Here is an 18,610-nt window from a genome sequence, read left to right as displayed (position 1 = left end):
AGCAAAGGGGGGGGGGGCAAGATCATGATGAGGAAATCTACAGAGACAACTGAACCGAGCTCAAAGGAACTCATACATTTTAGACAGACAGCTCTGGTTGTTTTTAATACATCACTTCTAAAAAAGAATTTCAGTATCTGCTACTCTGAATTTCTTCTAGAATTTATTTGCAAGGATTGTTGAAGTTTTTGAATCTGTAGACTTTTATTTATTTATTTATTTATTTATTTATTTATTTATTTATTTATTTATTTATTTGTTTTTATCAATTTTGGAAAGTCTGTGGCCTCTATTTTCTTCTGTTCTTTCCTTAATAATCTTTTGGAAAGTCAATTGTATATATATCAGGCTACATTATTTCAACATGCACTCATGCATTGGGTTTATTTTGTCTTTAAACATTTTGTAGATTTTATTTTGAATAGTTTCTACTTCTGGACCTTGAAAATCAATAATTCTCCCCTGCAAACTGGCATTTGCTGTTAATGACACTCAGTGTAAATCTTTAAATTTGGTGTATAATTTCCCTCTCTAGAAATCAATTTGGAAATTTATACCCTCCCTCATTTTACTTAACAGGTTCAATCTTTTTTTCTATGCTCAGAGGTCATCCTCAGAAACATTTGAGGTTAGCTGAATATAGGAAGGAGGTCATGGCCCAGAAATGGCATTAGAGAAGTAGTTCTCAACCTGTGGGTCATGATCCCATTAACAAATCTCTATCTCCAAAATATTTACATTATGATTACATTATATTACATTTCATAGTAGTAGTCAAGTTACAGATATGAAGTAGCAACTAATATAATCTTATGCTTAGGGTCACCACAACATGAGGAACTATATTAAAGGGTCACAGCATTAGGAAGGTTGAGAACCATGGCCTTAGAGGATGCTCTTTCTACCCCTGAGTCTTTATCTAGTACTTGCCACTCACAGAAATTTTCTTCCAGCTTCCTTAGATTTGCTACTATTGTATAACTTCAAGAGTTAGGATAAGTCTAGTTGCAAAGACCTAAAAAAAAAGGTCTGATATTTTATTGTAATGTTCTCTGTCCTCAACACAAGCTAGGTGAGGGAAAAATCTGGCCAAAGAAAATCTCAAGCTCGAATACTATCTTACAGCTGGACCTACTTTGTAGAAATTAAGATAAATCATCTAAGTCATCTAAAATGCCTTATGTACAGAGTTTAATTGCTCTCTATCAGGATAGGCAAAAAATAAAAAATAAAAATAAAAATAATCTAAGCCCCGAATGGCACACGGGGAGTAAAGCTTCCTGTGTCTGCAGCACTCTCCCCGAGGTAACTGCCTGAACCCCAGGAACAATTAGAATCTGTGTTTATTTTCAACAGTAGACCCCTAGCCATAAAAAACACTAGAAAGCCACTCTGGAGACTCCCAAAACAGCTCTGGACAACTCATGCCCACTGGCCACATCCAAGTCTGTTTCCTATCTTGATTCTCTATTTCTTATGAGGACTTCCCAAAACAACAATTTTCTGTCCCATGTTTTTAACAGGTTCCTGTCTTCTTCTTGCTGCCTTCCCAAATGGAGAAAATTTCTTTGTGTTATACAACAGCTAAAGTTTAAAGAGTATGTTCTTAAATACTGGTGTAACTGATCTCCTGGACATTCAATGGTCATACTTACAGGCCCATTTAATAGTCAGAGGGAATAAAAGGAGTATTATTTTTCTCCTTTGACTTACAGTTAACTAAGTTCCAGGAGGTGTGGGACATCTTCAGAATGTTCTTGTAGCCTGGTGAGCCATCTGTTCTCTTGTTCAGGGAGGACATGGAGACATCACCAGAATGGACTCTAACCAGTGTCCATCCTTTCCTTTTAATCAATTCCACCACCAAGTTCTTTCTTCAAATCATTGTTTGTGTCTTACCACACTCTAAATGTATAACCACACGTATTTCTTGTGGACAATCCAAGTGATCACACCTCTCAGACAGGCTGGAAAGGATGACTTTCCTAAGGCAAATACAGTCATGACTTTACTGGCTCTAGTTCTTGCAAAAGTTATTGATTGCCATAATCATGATATTCTTATTTAAATCTTGCATTTGGATCTTATAAAATTTCTTTCTCCTAGGTTATACAATGATTCCAGCCAACTCCTAAAACTGGCAATCCAAAACTTCCTCTACAACCAATAAACAAACTAGGGAGAGTCTTCTATTCCCCCTTAGGTAGGGTCTGCTCTATCGTTAGCACAGAAGTAGTTACAGAAGACAAATTTTCACTGTCATCTGAACTCCAAAAAGCATTTTGAGACCACAGCCCTCAGAGAGGAACTGAGGCAGGAAAAGAGTGAAGAAGGAAATTCCATGGGGTACCATGCAGATGTCAGCAGGGAGAGGACTGGAAACTCTTAGTCCATCTGAGCTTCATTCGTCCAAGAGGGAATGCTCAGAAAAGCTTGTGTTACAGTAACTTGGGAGAGGTGGGTACTCTGTTATTGATCCATAAATGGTCAGTTCACTGGGGACCCAACCTCCACTCTTCACTCTCTTCTTGAAACTAGTCACATAGGAGGCATAGCATACCTTCAGGTTCCTCTGCATCTCCTTTTTAATGAACAATCTCCTTCTCTCTAACTGTCAGTGCATCTCCATAGAATTCATTACAAAGAGGAAGAGATCTCATCTATTTCCCCTTCCAAGGGTAATCCATGTGTCCCTTTTAGGGTTCTCCTTGTTAGCTAGCTTCTCTGGAGTTGTGGGTTGTAGTGTGGTTATCCTTTACTTTACATCTAGTATCCACTTATGAGTGAGTACATACCATGTTTGTCCTTCTGGTTCTGGGTTACCTCACTCAAGATGATATTTTCTAGTTCCATCCTATGAAGGGATACCTCGTACAGTCTTGAGGCAGGGTGAGGGGCTCAGACCTGCCTCTACTAAATGTACCTCCCCATTGGAAGCCTTACATTCTTGTAGGAGGGAATGGGGGATGGGTTGGGAGGGGGAGGCTGGAGGGGCGAAGGAGGGAAGAGAGGGATCTTTGATTGATATGTAAAATGAATAAATTTTTTTTACAAAAACAAAGAGGAAGAGGATCTAGAAACTTCAGCATCACTCCCTATACTAGCATTCATTCCTGTAACACACTGAGCTCAGTCTAGACACATTAAGGCAACTCTTAATATTATTGATTGAGCTGCATAACTGATTCATTTTCTAGATCTACACCCATTCTTGTCAGTTAAAAATATGCAGTTAGAGCTACATGCATAATAAAATGTTCAAAATTAAGTATGGGAAAATTAGCTGTCAAATTTATTGATTAATAGGTTTCAAACTCTTGTTCCCTGGCTACATCTGTCTACTACTTGTCTACTATGAAAGTTTTTTGAGATACAGCTCTAACAGTGACTGTGGTTTTCTGTGGCTCCTTGCACACTTTAATAGCAAGTTTCAGTGACTGGCACACATCAAGTATGGATCACAATATTTGCTATCTGACACTTTAAAAAATAAGTTTGTTTTCCTCTAGAAAAGATTATGGGCATTGTGAACTATGTTTAAATTCATTTTTTAATGAACTATGTGATTCTTAAATGTCAAAACTAATCATTCTTATAAAAACTTACCATCATTCTTATCTCATTTAAAAAAAGATCATCAGGCCCAGGCAAGTCAGAAAACCAGTTGAGCAAAATTATATAACAAAAAATGTTCAGTTCTTTAAAACAAAACAAAACAAAACAAAACAAAAAACCAAACAAGTGGTGGCATGTTGGCTTTTTGTAAATTAAATTTTTATTTATTGATATATTAACAATGGCTTTTGTCCAAAATAAAACTTTAATAATTCTTATTCTAATATTGAAATCAACCCAAAGTTTATAAAGCTAGGAAAATAGGGAATAAAGCTATTTCATACCCTCAAAAATATGCAAAGATAGATCAGAATATATGTTATAACATAGCATGTATATATTAATTTCATATGACTCCATGAAACTATTACTCCATCTAGTAGAGTTTATTTTAGATAGCATATTATATTTTTTTATAATTATAACAAAAATATAATTCTGTTTCAGAGGGCATGATTACTTTTTCATTTTCTTATTTATTAAGCACAGTTTTCTTATCATCATTAGTGAGAAATTATAGCATGGCAGAAAATTAATTAATGTTCACTCATTTATGCCTCTAAGAATCAGGCCCTGTGTGGGTAAATTTACAAACATGATGTAATGTAATTAGATGAATGATCTTTTTTATTTATTTATTTATTTATTTATTTATTTATTTATTTATTTATTTATTTATTTTATATCCAGGCCGAAGTTTCCCCTTCCTCCTCTCTTCCAAGTCCCTCTCCCATCCCCCCTCTATTCCCACCACCCATCTACTCCTCCCTTGTTTCTGTTTAGGAATGGACAGGTCTCCCATGAATATCAACAAAACATGGCATATCAAGTTGCAGGAAGACTAAGCACCTTCCCATGTAATAAGGCTGGACAAGGCAACTCAGTATGAGGAGTAGGGTCCCCAAAACCTATAAAAGAGTCAAAGACAGCTGCTGTTCCCACTGTTAGGAATTCCACAAGAGGACCAAGCTACACAGCTGCAACATACATGCAGAGTGCTGAGGCCAGTCCCATGCAGGCTCCCTGCTTGTGGAACAACCTTGCAAGGCAATTTGAATTTCTTTCAGCATTTGCGTGTTTAGGAAAGGTTACAATTTGGAAATTAAACCAGAACCATGGACATATATCTTATGTTTTCTGCACCATATTCATTAACCTATCTTATACTGACTTTGGCTTAACAGTATATGTGATATGCAAATGTTTCTGAAATCTCCCACTTTTATGTTCAAGTAACTCAAAGATCAGGAGCCATTTCCAAAACATGATCAAGATGAACAGTAAATGTGTATAACTGATAATCTAACAATGATAATTCAAAATGCGCTATTCTCTAAAGTAAGTGAATTATTTTTAGTTCACTTAATAATAAAAAATAGTCATGGAACTCTGCTCTGGCATGGCACTATTGGTGAGAGTTTAATAATGGAAGTAACAGGTGCCATCCTTGTTCTTGTTAAAGTTTTATATTGAAATTTTGAGAGTACTCACAGAGCCTTGAGTCTCTTTTATAGTTACATCATCTCATAAATTACAAAGTCCTTTCTTTAGTCTTCATCTCATTTGTATGAAATAAATCTCGTTACTTCAAAAATCGAATAGTGTGCTGAGCTTTGTACATTACGGATTTAAGCAGCGCACCAATAGTTTGCGATTGGAAATGCTGAGATCAAAGTATTAAGTCTTTGATGGGAGAGCAATGCTTCATTCACTGTATTACAATACCTTCTCCTTTTAATGAATACAGCCCTGCCATCCAGCATGTATCCCATGAAGACTTTTCCAAGCCTAAGTCTTCCTGCCGTCATATCCTACCTTTGCTGTGTTTGATTGGGCTATGTGGTGAATTTTCATATTCTCATAATCCAAACCCATTTTCTTGGATGAAAATAATTTCCATCATCTTTGCTTTTATCCATGAAAATGGCAGGAAAGCAAGTACAGTATAACATATCCTAAAATAGTGTTCAAATTAGTGCTGTCTTGTTTCAAGAAGGGGAAACATTATTTAGTTATAATCTCTCTGTTTCTAATGCATTTCACAGCTTCACAATGGACTTAGGTGTGAGCTCAACGGTAGGCACCTCCAATTAAATTCATATCACTTCCTTTGCTCTCTGTATGTGGACATTTGGTTAGCACTTTTACTTATCTGCTAACACTGTGTGACCTGTTTTATACTGCACAAAGTACTCACAACTTACAAAGACACAATCAGTAACATTGCCTCTCATTTCCCATACAACATGTGAAAGACACTGATGGCTAACTTTGTCTTACTACAGTCATGTGACATATATATATATATATATATATATATATATATATATATATATATATATATATATATATCACTCATGACCCTGAAGTTGTTACAGTTGATCAGGAGAAATGTTGAACTAAAGTTACTAAATACCAGAAAATACTGTTATAGAGATACTTTTCCTTTTTGACATAACCCTGTAGGTCTGAAGATCTATTAGATTTTAAAAATGGATATTATATAGCAATCTCAAAAGTTATCAGTATCATTTAATTCTAAGAGTCATTTATATGGACACACATTTGTAACATGAATTGCTAAATGGTCTTATTAATAGAAAACCTGGAGCCGGATATTGGATGAAAGCTGAAAGATCAGAGAAGCAGAGCAAGCCAGACGCAAGTTCTTACCTCTATGAAATAGTCTAAAAAGAGAGAGTTTCTGTTTCCTCTTGCCTTCTATAACTTTCTGTGTTCTGCCACATTATTTCCTGGGATTAAAGGTGTGTGTCACCACTGCCTGGTTCTGTTTCTCTCATGTAGCCCAGTGTGGCCTTGAACTCACAGAGATGGATCTCTGCCTCCCGTGTGATTGGAATAAAGGTGTGTGCCATCACTACCTGATCTCTATGTCTAATTTAGTGGCTGGCACTGTCTTCTGATCCCTGGGCAATCTTTACTGGGGTACATAACATATCACTACACACATACTTAAACAATTCTTTGAAATCTTTTACCTTGTGTAGTTATCAGTAATGATTTAAAAATCTCTTTATCCAAAAGGATGCAACAGCCATATGAATACTGTTAGATGATTTGCTGAGTCAGCTTACACTGACTTTAAGTCAAGGACTGCAATGGTTCTTCAGCTCCAAGTAAAAGTCAATGTTCTTAGTAGGACTTAGAAAACAATCCCCTTTAGGGCCTGGCTTCCTCCTCCTCCTCCTCCTCCTCCTCCTCCTCCTCCTCCTCCTCCTCCTCCTCTTTCTTTTCCTCCTCCTCTTCCTTCTTCTTTTTCATGTTATTTTAGCCAATATGGAGTGTTCCTTATACTTTTCTTCCCTCTTGATTTCTGTGCTGTTATTTTTTTTAAATTTTAAGTTTCATGAGTGTACACAGTGGATGTTAGCTAATTTCACCCCATTACCTTCCTTCTCTCCTCCTCCTCAATCTTTCACTGAAACCCTTTTCCAAAAAGCCCTCTCTCCTGCTCCAATGTCTTCTTCTTTGTGTAGCCCCTGAATTCATTTAGAGCTGCTTGCCCAATTGTGGGAGGGAGGTTATTTGCTGGAGCATGGCCAACTTCTCAGTAGCTACACCACTGAAGAAAATGCCATCTCCTATGCTCACAACCATTAGTTGCCAGCAGTCCCCTAGGGAGGGTTCGACTCCCTCTCTCATGATGAAATATGGATGAGCAGGCCCAATCTTGTGTGGATGACCACAGCTAGAGTCAGCTTATGAACGTAAATCATGTCCAGAAGATAGCTTTTTGCTGGACACAGTCCTATCTTCTGGCTTTCACATTCCTTCTGTCCTTTCTTCCACAATGTTCACTGAGCCTTGAAGCAGGTGACACTGATGTCCCATTGAGGGCTGCGTGCTCCACCATCACTTATCCATATACTTTGGCCAACTGTGTACTTCTGTGCTAACCCTCACCAGGTGCGGTAAGACATTTCTATGATGAAGTCTCAGCACGGCTGAAAAAGATGCTTTTTGTTTTGTTTGTTTACCTTTGAAATTGCCAATGAAAATAAAATAAAATTTGAAGACTAAAGCAAGATTATTTAAACAATTAAAAGAGTGAATTCTTGTTCATTTTTCTTTATGCCTTTGTCTGTCTGTCTCTCTATGTCTCTGTCTTTATCTCTCTTGCCCTCTCTCTTCTTTCTTTCTGGTTTGTTTAATTTGGAGAGTTAAACCCAGGGCTTTATCTACTGGTATGTAACACTCTACAAAAATAGATGCTTTCTTTTGTTTTACTTTTTACTTTGAAACATGGCCTTCCTAAGTTACCCAGGCTGGCCCGAGGCACGTTCTGCAGCCCAAACATGTCTTGAATTTACCATCCTCCTGTTTCAGCCTCCCAAGTAAGTATAAAAGACCTGGACCTGTAATTCAATGAAATACAAAGCTGGGTCACTTCCTAGAACAAAAGCCACATACAAGGAATCTTTCAAAGAGTATAACATACAATTTAAAAAACCCTTTCTGATTAATACCTTCTCACTAGGATTTTATTCTCAGTCAACTTGATTTTTTTAAATCAACATTAGACTGTTTTCCTATACTAAATTCTCTGCCTAGTATCTTCCATAGGGCTTTTTATTTTACACGGCTATATTGTCTTTACCTATTTAGGTTGCTACAATCAAAATACCATTCTGTAAGAAGTATACTGACAACATTATTTGCCCCAACTCTAGAGTCTGGGAAGCCTGAGATCAGTGAAATTGTCAACGAAAATAACACAAAATTTAAGAATAAAACAAAAATATACAAACACAGCTTATATGAGTGAATTTTTTTCTGTAAGATTCTATAGTCTGCTTTCTGATTCATAGATAGCCTTTATTTTGCCATGTCCTTACATGCTAGAAGTAAGGTATCTCTTTGGATGTATTTTAAAAGACCCCTAATTCCAGTGCTCTGTGTTAGTTTCACAACCTAATGATCATTTGCTATGGTTTGAATTTTCCATCAACAATCATGGTTAAAGTTAACTGCCACTGTAAATTATTAATAGTTACAGCATTTAAGAAGTGCTAAGGTCATGAGGTTCTGCCCTCATGAATATATTCATTTACTTATGGATTCATGTGTCATTGTAGGAGTTAATACATTATGAAAGTGAGCGCTCTATTGCTTGTGTGTTCTGCCTAACCATAGGATAGCCATGTGAAGACACAGGAGGTAGGCTTGCACCGGATGACAAGCAGATTCCGGAACAGTGCTCATGAATGTCAAGAACCATAATCTAAAAAACAAAAACAAAAACAAAAATGACAAAAAACCTACCTCTTTTCTTTATCACCTATGATTTTATTCTATACCACTTATAGAGTAAATGGAAACAATAGACATAGGAAATACTCCAACACATTTCTATAAATTTCCCTCCTGTTAATACTAGCATGTTGGAAGTTGGGATTCAGCATGAATTCTTCATCACAAATATTCAGGCCATAACTTTCACTCAGTAGAAGCTCAGGCTCCTTATTTTCTTCAATCATTGCCCTTTCTAATTCCAGAAAAATATTAGTAATTTTTCTATATTCTGGTTCTAGTGATCTCTCATGCTTATTTTGGACTGCTTATTGAATAAACCATATTTTGGTACTAATATTTCATTTACCCTAATGAAACAGAGTTTTTTGACATTTAATATTTTAGCTATATTTGAAGTTACTGTTATTTATTCCATGACTTGATATAGTGTATTAAAATATCATTGATTCTTTGTTCTGGTTTATATGCTCTTTCACATATAGCATAATGTCTTTTATGTGGTTAGGAAATGTATGTGGTTGGATTTCAGCCCACTGCAATGATAACAATGCATTGGCTTTACACAGTAAGGATGTTCACATAAAATAACTGGCTAAAGTGATGGAAAGCACAGTTCAGTTGGCCATCCATCCTCTCTGAGTCCTTTTGCAAGATAAATGTCTGACCAGGAAACGACTGAGAAATGTTGCCTATCATTCACAAAGGCAAACCGTTATTCTTTTCAAATATAAACAGCTAAACGAAAGCTAATTTCAGCATTTCATGAATTATTGTTTGATGGCTACTCTAGTGTTTGTGTATAAACTAATAACAGGTGACTTTTTTTCCAGAGTCAAGAAGGTATGGGATATTTTAGAAAAGCAACTTTAACAAGTTCACAAATAATCACATAGCTGGGCACTCACTGGAGCTGTGCATATCAATTTTATATCAAGTTAACAATTTTAAAAGATTTAAAACAGTTTTTGTAATTGTGTGTGTATGTCTCTCTCTGTGTTGCGTGTCTGTCTCTGTTTGTCTGTAAGCTGTCTCTCTCCCTCTGTGTGTGTCTGTGTGTGTGAATATGTCTGTTTGTGAGTATGTGCATGAGAGTTCAGGTGACTGTGAAGGCCAGAAGAGGGTGTGGAGCTGGGGATGCCAGCAGCTGTGAGTGGTTCAGCATGAGTGCTGGTAGCCAAGCCTGGGTCCTTGGCAAAAACAGTTTGTTCTCTTAACTGCTAAGCCATTTCTCCATCCTCTGTTAGCTATTTTGTAAGGCCCTTTTCTTCTTAATCCTGTTAAGAATCCTGTTTCTGAAAACAGCAAAGTTTTGTTCTTACATAGCAATATAAGAAGTTTTGTTGTTATATATAGATGCTTGCTATAAATTTCAATTATGTCTTGTAACCATACTATTGTTCCTGCTATTCCTATTTCATTTTCAAGAATAATTGATGGAAGTATGGATTATTATGTAAATGACCCACTTCATATTAAATAGCAAAATATGCTCTGGGAAAATTGAGAATGGAGAAGCTCTTTCTCTAGCAGCCCCCTCTGTCTGTATCACATCACATCTGTCTACCTGTTATCTATCTATCTATCTATCTATCTATCTATCTATCTATCTATCTATCTATCTATCTATCTCTAGTCTGTCTATTTTGATATGCTCCTCAGGCCAGTTTGAGAAGCATGTTAAATTGGAATTAATGGATATTTAAAAGTAGAGTAAATCTAATATAAAGGAAGAAAAATCCATGCTTGTGACTGTGCTCTGCATCTTCTAGGAAGTGTTCTTTGCACTGTATATAAAGTGGATCTGTCACTGAAGAGTTAGTTTAGTTAAAACATTCCGAGTAAGGATTCTAATGAAATATTAGCAGCTAAAGACATGCAAAGTAACACTGGCTCCAAGTGTGTGTTGCTTCCTTTTAGTCTCTCTATTACATACTGGATCAACAGGCGGAATATCCTAAAGCATGGACATGTGATATTACACAGGGGGGAAGCAGAAAACAACTGTAGTCCATATTATTTCTGGAAAACAATATGTCCATCCAGAGAGAGAATGATAAATGGAGGAGCAGAAAAACATTAATGAAAGCCATCATCTGTTAAAAGTCAACTGGATTAATGAAAATGGCTTGAACCATGTATACCTTATGAATTATATATATATATATATATGTATATATATATATATGCATATAAACACAGATTGAGAGAAGGAGAGAGAATTGACTTACAAACACTTATTGTAGGTCTACATCTTAAACCAATGAGGAGAGAGAAATAAAGTATGCTTTTATTTCTCCATTGTCTTCCATAGTCCCTTTTGTTTTGTCTGATATTTTTTATTGATGTATGTTCCTTGTGCACAGTGATGGGTTATATAAACATGTTTTCATTCAAATATATCAATAGCTTTGTCCATATTTACCCACATACACTCTTCCCTTCCTCTTGATTCCCTCTTTCTTTAGCACCCGTTGTTTCTCCAAATATATATAATTTATCATTTTATAGATATATATGTGTCTGTGTATGCACTTTTGTGTTTGCATGTGCATGAGCATGTATGTACATATGTGTATATATGTGTGTGATCCAGGACAAATATACTACAGATAATGTGATATTCCTTTTTCTGAAATTGACTTAATTTAACTTAATAAGATAATCCCAAATTCTATCCATTTTTCTGCAATGGCATCTTTTCCATTAATTTTCATGGGTAAAGAAAACTCCTTTCATGGGTAAATATAAACTCCTAGTGTTATATTTCCTTTATCCATGGATTTGTTGACAGGCATTTAGTTTGGTTCTGTAATTTGGCTTTCCTAGAAAGTTTTATGTCAACTTGTCACAAACTAAAGTCATCTGAGAGGAAGGAACGTCATTTAAGAAAATACTTACACAAGATTAGGCTGTAGGCAGAGAAGCCTGTATGACATTTTCTTAATTAGTGATTGATGGGGGAGGGTCCAGCTCATTATGGGTGGTGCCATCCCTGGGCTGGTGGTCCTGGCTGTGAAAACAGCCACATGGAGCAAGCCAGTAAGCAGCACCCTTCTATGGCCTCTGCTTCAACTCCTGCCTCCTGGTTCCTGCCCTGTTTGAGTTCTCACCTTGACTTCCCTCAATGGACTGTGATTCAGGATATGTAAACCAAATAAACCCTTTCTTCCCCAGGTTGTCTTTGGTTATGTGTTTTATGATAACAATAGAAATGCTGAGAGATTGACTATTGTGAATAGTGCAGTAATAGACATGGACGTGTAAGAAATACTATAGATTTCTCACTTAGATACCTTTGGGTGTATTCTCAGGACTAGTACATCTGAATCATGTGATAGTTCTATTTTCTGTGCCACTTCCACCCCAGGAAACTTCATATGGATTTCTACATTGGCTAGGCTAATTTACACTCCCATCAGCAGCAAATAAAGGGGGTTCCCTTTCCCTAAATCCATGCCACTATTTGTTGTTTTAATGATAGACATTCTGACTAGGGTGAAATGGAACATCAATGTACCTTGGATTTGCATTTCCCTCATGTCTAAGTATGCTGAACACTTTATCATGTTTATTGGCCGTTTCCATGTCATCTTTTGAGAACTGTCAGTTTAATTCACTTTTGCATTGGGTTGGATTGTTTGCCAGTGTTTTGAGTTCTTTATCTGTGCTAGATGTAAATCATCTGTCAGATGTACAGTCAGCCAAGGTTTTTTCCTGTGCTGTGGGCTGTCTCTTGGCTTGATTAATTGCTTCTTTGCTGGGTAGAAGCTTTTTAATCTTATGAAATCCCATTTGTCAATTCTTAAGTTTTTTCCCTGAGATAATTGAGTAATTTTTAGAAAGTCTTTGCTTTCCTCTGGAACTCATGTGATGTGAAAACCAAGGTGGGGGGTGCTTTCTGGGGTATGGGAGAAACGAGGTAAAATGGGGCAGGGGAGAAAGGCAATGATAGTGGGGTATGTGAACAAATTAGAAGAAAGTGTAGTAACTCATCTTTACTAAGATGACAATAAAAATCCATTACTTTATATGCTAAGCTAATAATTAATTAAAAAGCTGCAGAATAATAAATAGGCAAAGAGAAAAAAGAAAGAATAGAATATCTTTACCCATGTCTTTATCTTAAAATGCTTTTCCTATGTATCAAGTTCAGATTTTAAGATCTTATAATTATATTTTTGATGTATTTTAATTTTTTTCTTTGTACAGGATAGAGATTAGCACATACCCTCATTCACTTTGAAGTAGATATCCAGTTTTCCATTACTATTTATTGAAGAAATTATCTTTCCTCCATTAGTTTTGGCACCTCTCTCAATAATCAGGTGGTTCTAGAAGTGGCTTTATTTTGTGGTCCTTTTTTGTATTCGATTGGTCACCGAGGCTGTTTTTGTGCCATTGTGATGGTTTGTTACTATGGCTCTGTAGTATAAGTTGGTATCAGGTACTATTATACTTCCATCATCATCATCATCATCATCATCGTTATTATTATTACTATGTTGCTTGGGTTTTCCCTTTATATTCAAAACTAATATTTATGACTTTTAGGATCTTTTTTATTTGATACAATTTATTAAAATTTTGATGACAATTCTATTGCATCTATAAATAATTTTTATGAATATAGTCATTTTCATGATATAAAATTGGCTAATCCATGAGGGTAGAAGATTCGCATTCTGGTATCTTCTCTATTTTTTCTTTAATGTTTAATGGAGGGATCTTTTACTTCCTTAATTAGTCTTATCCTGGGTATTTTACTTTTTAACCAATTAATTGAGAATGGAATTTGCCCATCTAATTTCTTTCTTAACATGTTTATTATTGTTAAAAGAAAAGCTAATGACTTTTATGTGTTGATTGTTTTTTAAATCAGTGAAAAGAGTTTAATGGCAGCATCTTGAGGTTCCCTTACATGTAGGACAATGTCATCTGAAAATAGAGATAATGTCACTTTTTCCTTACCCCTTCTATTTACCTTATTTCTTTTACTCATCTTATTGCTTCAGACAAGGCTTCAGACACTATTCTGAGTAAGAACAGAATGAAATGGGTCAGTGAGAGCCCTCAAGGGGTAAAGACATTATCTTGCACTCCTGTCCTTCTGAGTTCAGTCCCTGGAGCCTCCATGTTGGAAGGGGAAAACTCACTCCCTCATGTTATCCTCTGAACACAACATGAACACCATAGAGGACAGATGAGGATCCATATACAAACACATAAATAAATATTTATTAAAAGATAAACTTAAAAATGGAAACAGAGGACACTCTTGTATTTTTCATGGTTTTAGTGTAAATGCTTTTCCTTTTTCTCATTTTTTTTGTAGAATATTAGTTATGAGTTTCTGTAGCCTCTAATATATTAGAGATATATTCCTATTATCCTGGTATCTTCAGATATTTTATCATGAGAAGAGGTCAGACATTGTCAATGGCCCTTTCTGCAGCTATTGAAATGACCTCACTATTTCTACCACTACAACTACTAACTTGTGTATGTTGAACCATCTTTTAAAAACACAATCAGCTTTGTCATGATGAATAATATTTTAAATGGGATGTTGCATTTTATTCAAGATTATTTTACTAAAATATTCTGCAATTCTTTTCCTTAAGAAGATTTCTTACTGTTTTCTTTGTTTGCTCTCACCTAGTTTTGGTATCAGGTAGCCCCAGCCTCACACACTGTTTGGTACAATTCTTTCCCTTTCTATTTAATCCAGAGACGAGAGACCTTCTTTGAAAAAGCAGTTGAACTCTTTAAAGTCTTGGAGGTCTTGCAGAGTTCAACTATGAATTCACTTGGCTGGTTTTTGTTTGTTTGGTTTTTGTTGTTGTTGTTGTTTTGACAGAGTCTCACTGTGTAGCTCTGGCTGGCCTGGGACTCACTATATAGGTAGGTCTCAGATTCACAGAGACCTACCTGCCTTTGTCTTCTAGTTCCTGTACCATACCTGATCCCTGAACTTTTTTTTTTTTTTTTTTGGTTAGGAGACTATTAGTGCACTAATCTCATATCTTGTATGAGTCTGTGTAAGTTTTTTGTAACCTTTTGCTTTAATTTTGGTAGATTAAAAAGATTTTCAAATTTAACCATTTCTCACAGACTTTCTAATTTATTTTCAAAAACTTGTCTGAAGGATGCTCTGGACTTTGTTGCTATCTGTTGTTCCAGCTCCATTTTGTCTCTAATTTTATTAATTTCATTTCCTCCTTTTTATGGTTTTAATTTGATTAAGGATCTTTCAATCTTCTTAGCCTTTCAAACACAGACCATCTTCTTTGTTGCTTTTAGGCTATTTTATGGTTTCTATTTCATTGATTTCTCTCCTGATCTTTATTATTATTTTTTTCATCTGTTTGTTTGGATTTGTTGTGTTGCTATTTCCCTGAAATCTAGAAGTATATTATTATGTCATTTATTTTAGATGTCTCATGCTTTTTTTCTAAGCATTTATACATAACTTCTTTCTTAAAACAGTTTGGATTTGGCTGGAAAGATTAAGAGCAGCTACCGCTGTTCAGAGGACCCAGGTTTGATTTGCAACAGCTATGTTTAGGAGTTCACAGTTGCTTGTAACTCTGTCTCCAGAAAATCCTATGGGGCAGGCCTTCAGTTCTGTCAGAGAGTGGTTGGTCACATGCATAACATTTGTGCCGTGACTGCAACCATGTGCATAGCTTGCAACTTTGGTCATTACTAAGGTTCACAGAATTTACAACTAGATGAGACTGCTTGCTGAGTTGATAACTTTCCCCTACTCTACCCAGAAGCCTTAATATAATTTATGATATGATGGAAGCTAGGTACCAGGGAGGATGCTTCATGGTTAATCACAACTTAAGTTTCTTTGTATCTTATTACCAAAATGTGTTGTGCCTTCAGCAATAGGGTTTACCATCAAATCTTTTTCCACTTATAGCTATAAATTTTCCTTTTAGGACTGTGTTAATTGAATATATTTTCTATGACTTTAGCTTGTACCTTTCCTCTTTCTTAGTTGTTGTAATGGGGTCCTATAGATCTCATATGTTCTACATGTAATTTTTTGTTATTGTGTCTTTATTATTATCTAAATGTTCTAACTCATCTCTTCTGTCTTAAGACCTGATGTATTTTCCACTTGATCCATTCTATTGGATGGATATTCTACTGAAAAGTTTTAATGAATTTTCATTTCAAAAATCTCAATTTAATTATTTTTCAGTATTTCTGTTTATTGGATTTGTCTTCTATATACTACATTGTTTTTATTTCATTCACCTGGTTATTTTCATTCTTTTTCAATTATTCAGGAGTTTGTATCCTCTTTTATTTTGTTGAGCATTTTTATAGTCATTCTTTTAAATTGTTTAGATTTTCATATTTAGTCTTAGGGGAACTTATATCTATGCATTTGGTAATTTTGGGACAAGTTATAATGTTTGATGTCCATTTTTTTCAGTTAGAATATGGAATTTCATTTGTATATGGAATTATATCACCACTTGTATTTTTAAAACAATGTTATCCATATCCTCTCAGTTGAAGTATTTGCTACGTTCAAGTATGATTATGTTATAGAAGTATTGAGAAAGTTTATACTCATTGAACTGGAGGTGTAACTCATTAGCTAAACCTTCATCCCCTCAATGCATTGGGCAGGATTCCCAGTATCATTCCAAGTGCAGATTACTAACTATCTAACTATAGAAGCAAATACAACTGATCTATCTATCTATCTATCTATCTATCTATCTATCTATCTACCTATCTTCTATCCTATCTATCTGTCATCTATTTGTCTATCTATTATCTATGTATATTCATCATCACATGACATTGTCTATCTTTACATATATATTTCTATCTATAGATATTCTTACTATGAAAATATAGTAACAGTTAGTTATAAACAATCAACCTCTCAACCTTTCAACCTAATTAACTTTGGGAGAGTTTAGTAACAAACACAGTACTATGTACACTAATATATTAGTTACTTTTAGAAACTAAAGTTATTTTTAGAACACTAGAGTAAGTAAGAGAAACAATAGCGTGAAGAAGGGGGAGGAGGAGAGGAAAGAAGTAGAATAAGGAGGAGGAGAAGAGGAAGAAAAAGAAGAAGAAAAAAGGAGGAAGAGGAGGAGAAGAAGAGAGCTGACAATTCCACAAAAAAGCAGAAGTTGAGAAGAAAGAGGAGAAAGAAAGGTCTCTGTTAATCTGAAACAATCATAGCAACAAGAAGGCAAAGTGGGGAGACTTCCAACCCCAACCTCAGACAAAGAGCGAGATCCAGGACAAGCACCAAATCTACACAGAGAAACCCTGTTTTGAACCCCTCCCCCCAAAAAATCAAGCAAAAATAGATTTGTGTTGAAATTGTATATTTGAGAAAGAAGCAAAAGGCAAGAGTCAGAGTAAGGAACACCTCAAAGCAGGGATTATCATTGGGTAGAGATTATCATTGGTTGTGATCAGTGGCTGAGTCCTGATCCTGAGAAGTAAATTGTATTACCTCTCCTTGGCAGGCTATTTTTTATTTACTCAGATAAAGGAAGAATCAGCAGGCACACATAACAATTTTTATAGGCTCATAGGTGACTGAAAGGCAGCTAGACTTAATTAACGTTTACTCAGGCGTTGTTGACAATGCATAAAATTGTATCACGTGAGTTCCCTGAACAGCTATACCACAGAAATGTCTCTCCTCCCTTAGCAATTGTTTATAGCTTATATACCCTTATACAGGGGTTCTATGCATCTTAACTTTCCTGAGCCTTGTGAATCTTCTCTCTTGTAAGTTTCATGAGTGTTGTTTGCCACCTTCTTCCCTCTAAAAAAGTTACAATGTAGAGGAAACAAATACACAGTAGGAGATAATGTTGACAGAGATGCAGGTACCTAGCACAGAGGAATTATGAAAGAAATATGAATAATGTCTCCATAGCTCACCATAACCAACCACCTATTCTTATGCTTCCAAACCCTATTATTTGCCAACACCTGAACTAGCAAGATTGAGATATGTGCATAGCACTAATTTTACATCCATTCTAATGTTATTCACTGTCCTTAGAATTCTTCAGTAACCACACATACAACAAAATATTCAGTTGTAATTGGATCGTATTGTATTGGTTTCAAATTTGTAGGCTTAAGCTTATTAAGGACAACTTGTTTGCCTCTCTCTCTATTTTGTGGTGGGAATTACATCTATATTATCACTCAAAACTTTTGTTAAATGGAAAAATGATGCAATTAATGAAGGAATATAAAAGTTTATTTTGATTCACCAAATTTGCCAGTCTTTTCTGACCTAAATGCAGACTACACAGTGTTTTAAATAAACCTTTCTTTCAAGCAAGGTTATATGCTACCTACATGAAGACTATATATGTTATTCTATACATTCTACATATGTATTATATATGTAAGTATGTAAATATCATATTCCAGTTACACTTCACAGTTTACTTCATTTCTATACACATATAATAACATTCTAAAAGCTTGTAGTTCTTCATTTTTCCTCAAAGCCCTTATCAAAATGACCTAAGATCCATTCATTCTACCTACACAATAACTTTTGAATCTGTCTCTTTCACTCTAATCCAAATTATCTCATCAATCCTGATTTTAATAACTTGTTCCTAAATTGTATAAATTATCACCTTTTTGGTCCCTAGTCAACCACATTATCTAAGTTATCTTTTGTGAATTTTCCATATGGCAC

Source organism: Peromyscus maniculatus, chromosome 19 (genome assembly GCF_049852395.1).
Source record: "Peromyscus maniculatus bairdii isolate BWxNUB_F1_BW_parent chromosome 19, HU_Pman_BW_mat_3.1, whole genome shotgun sequence".
Taxonomy (NCBI): Eukaryota; Metazoa; Chordata; class Mammalia; order Rodentia; family Cricetidae; genus Peromyscus; species Peromyscus maniculatus.
Note: the sequence above shows the minus strand (reverse complement) of the source record.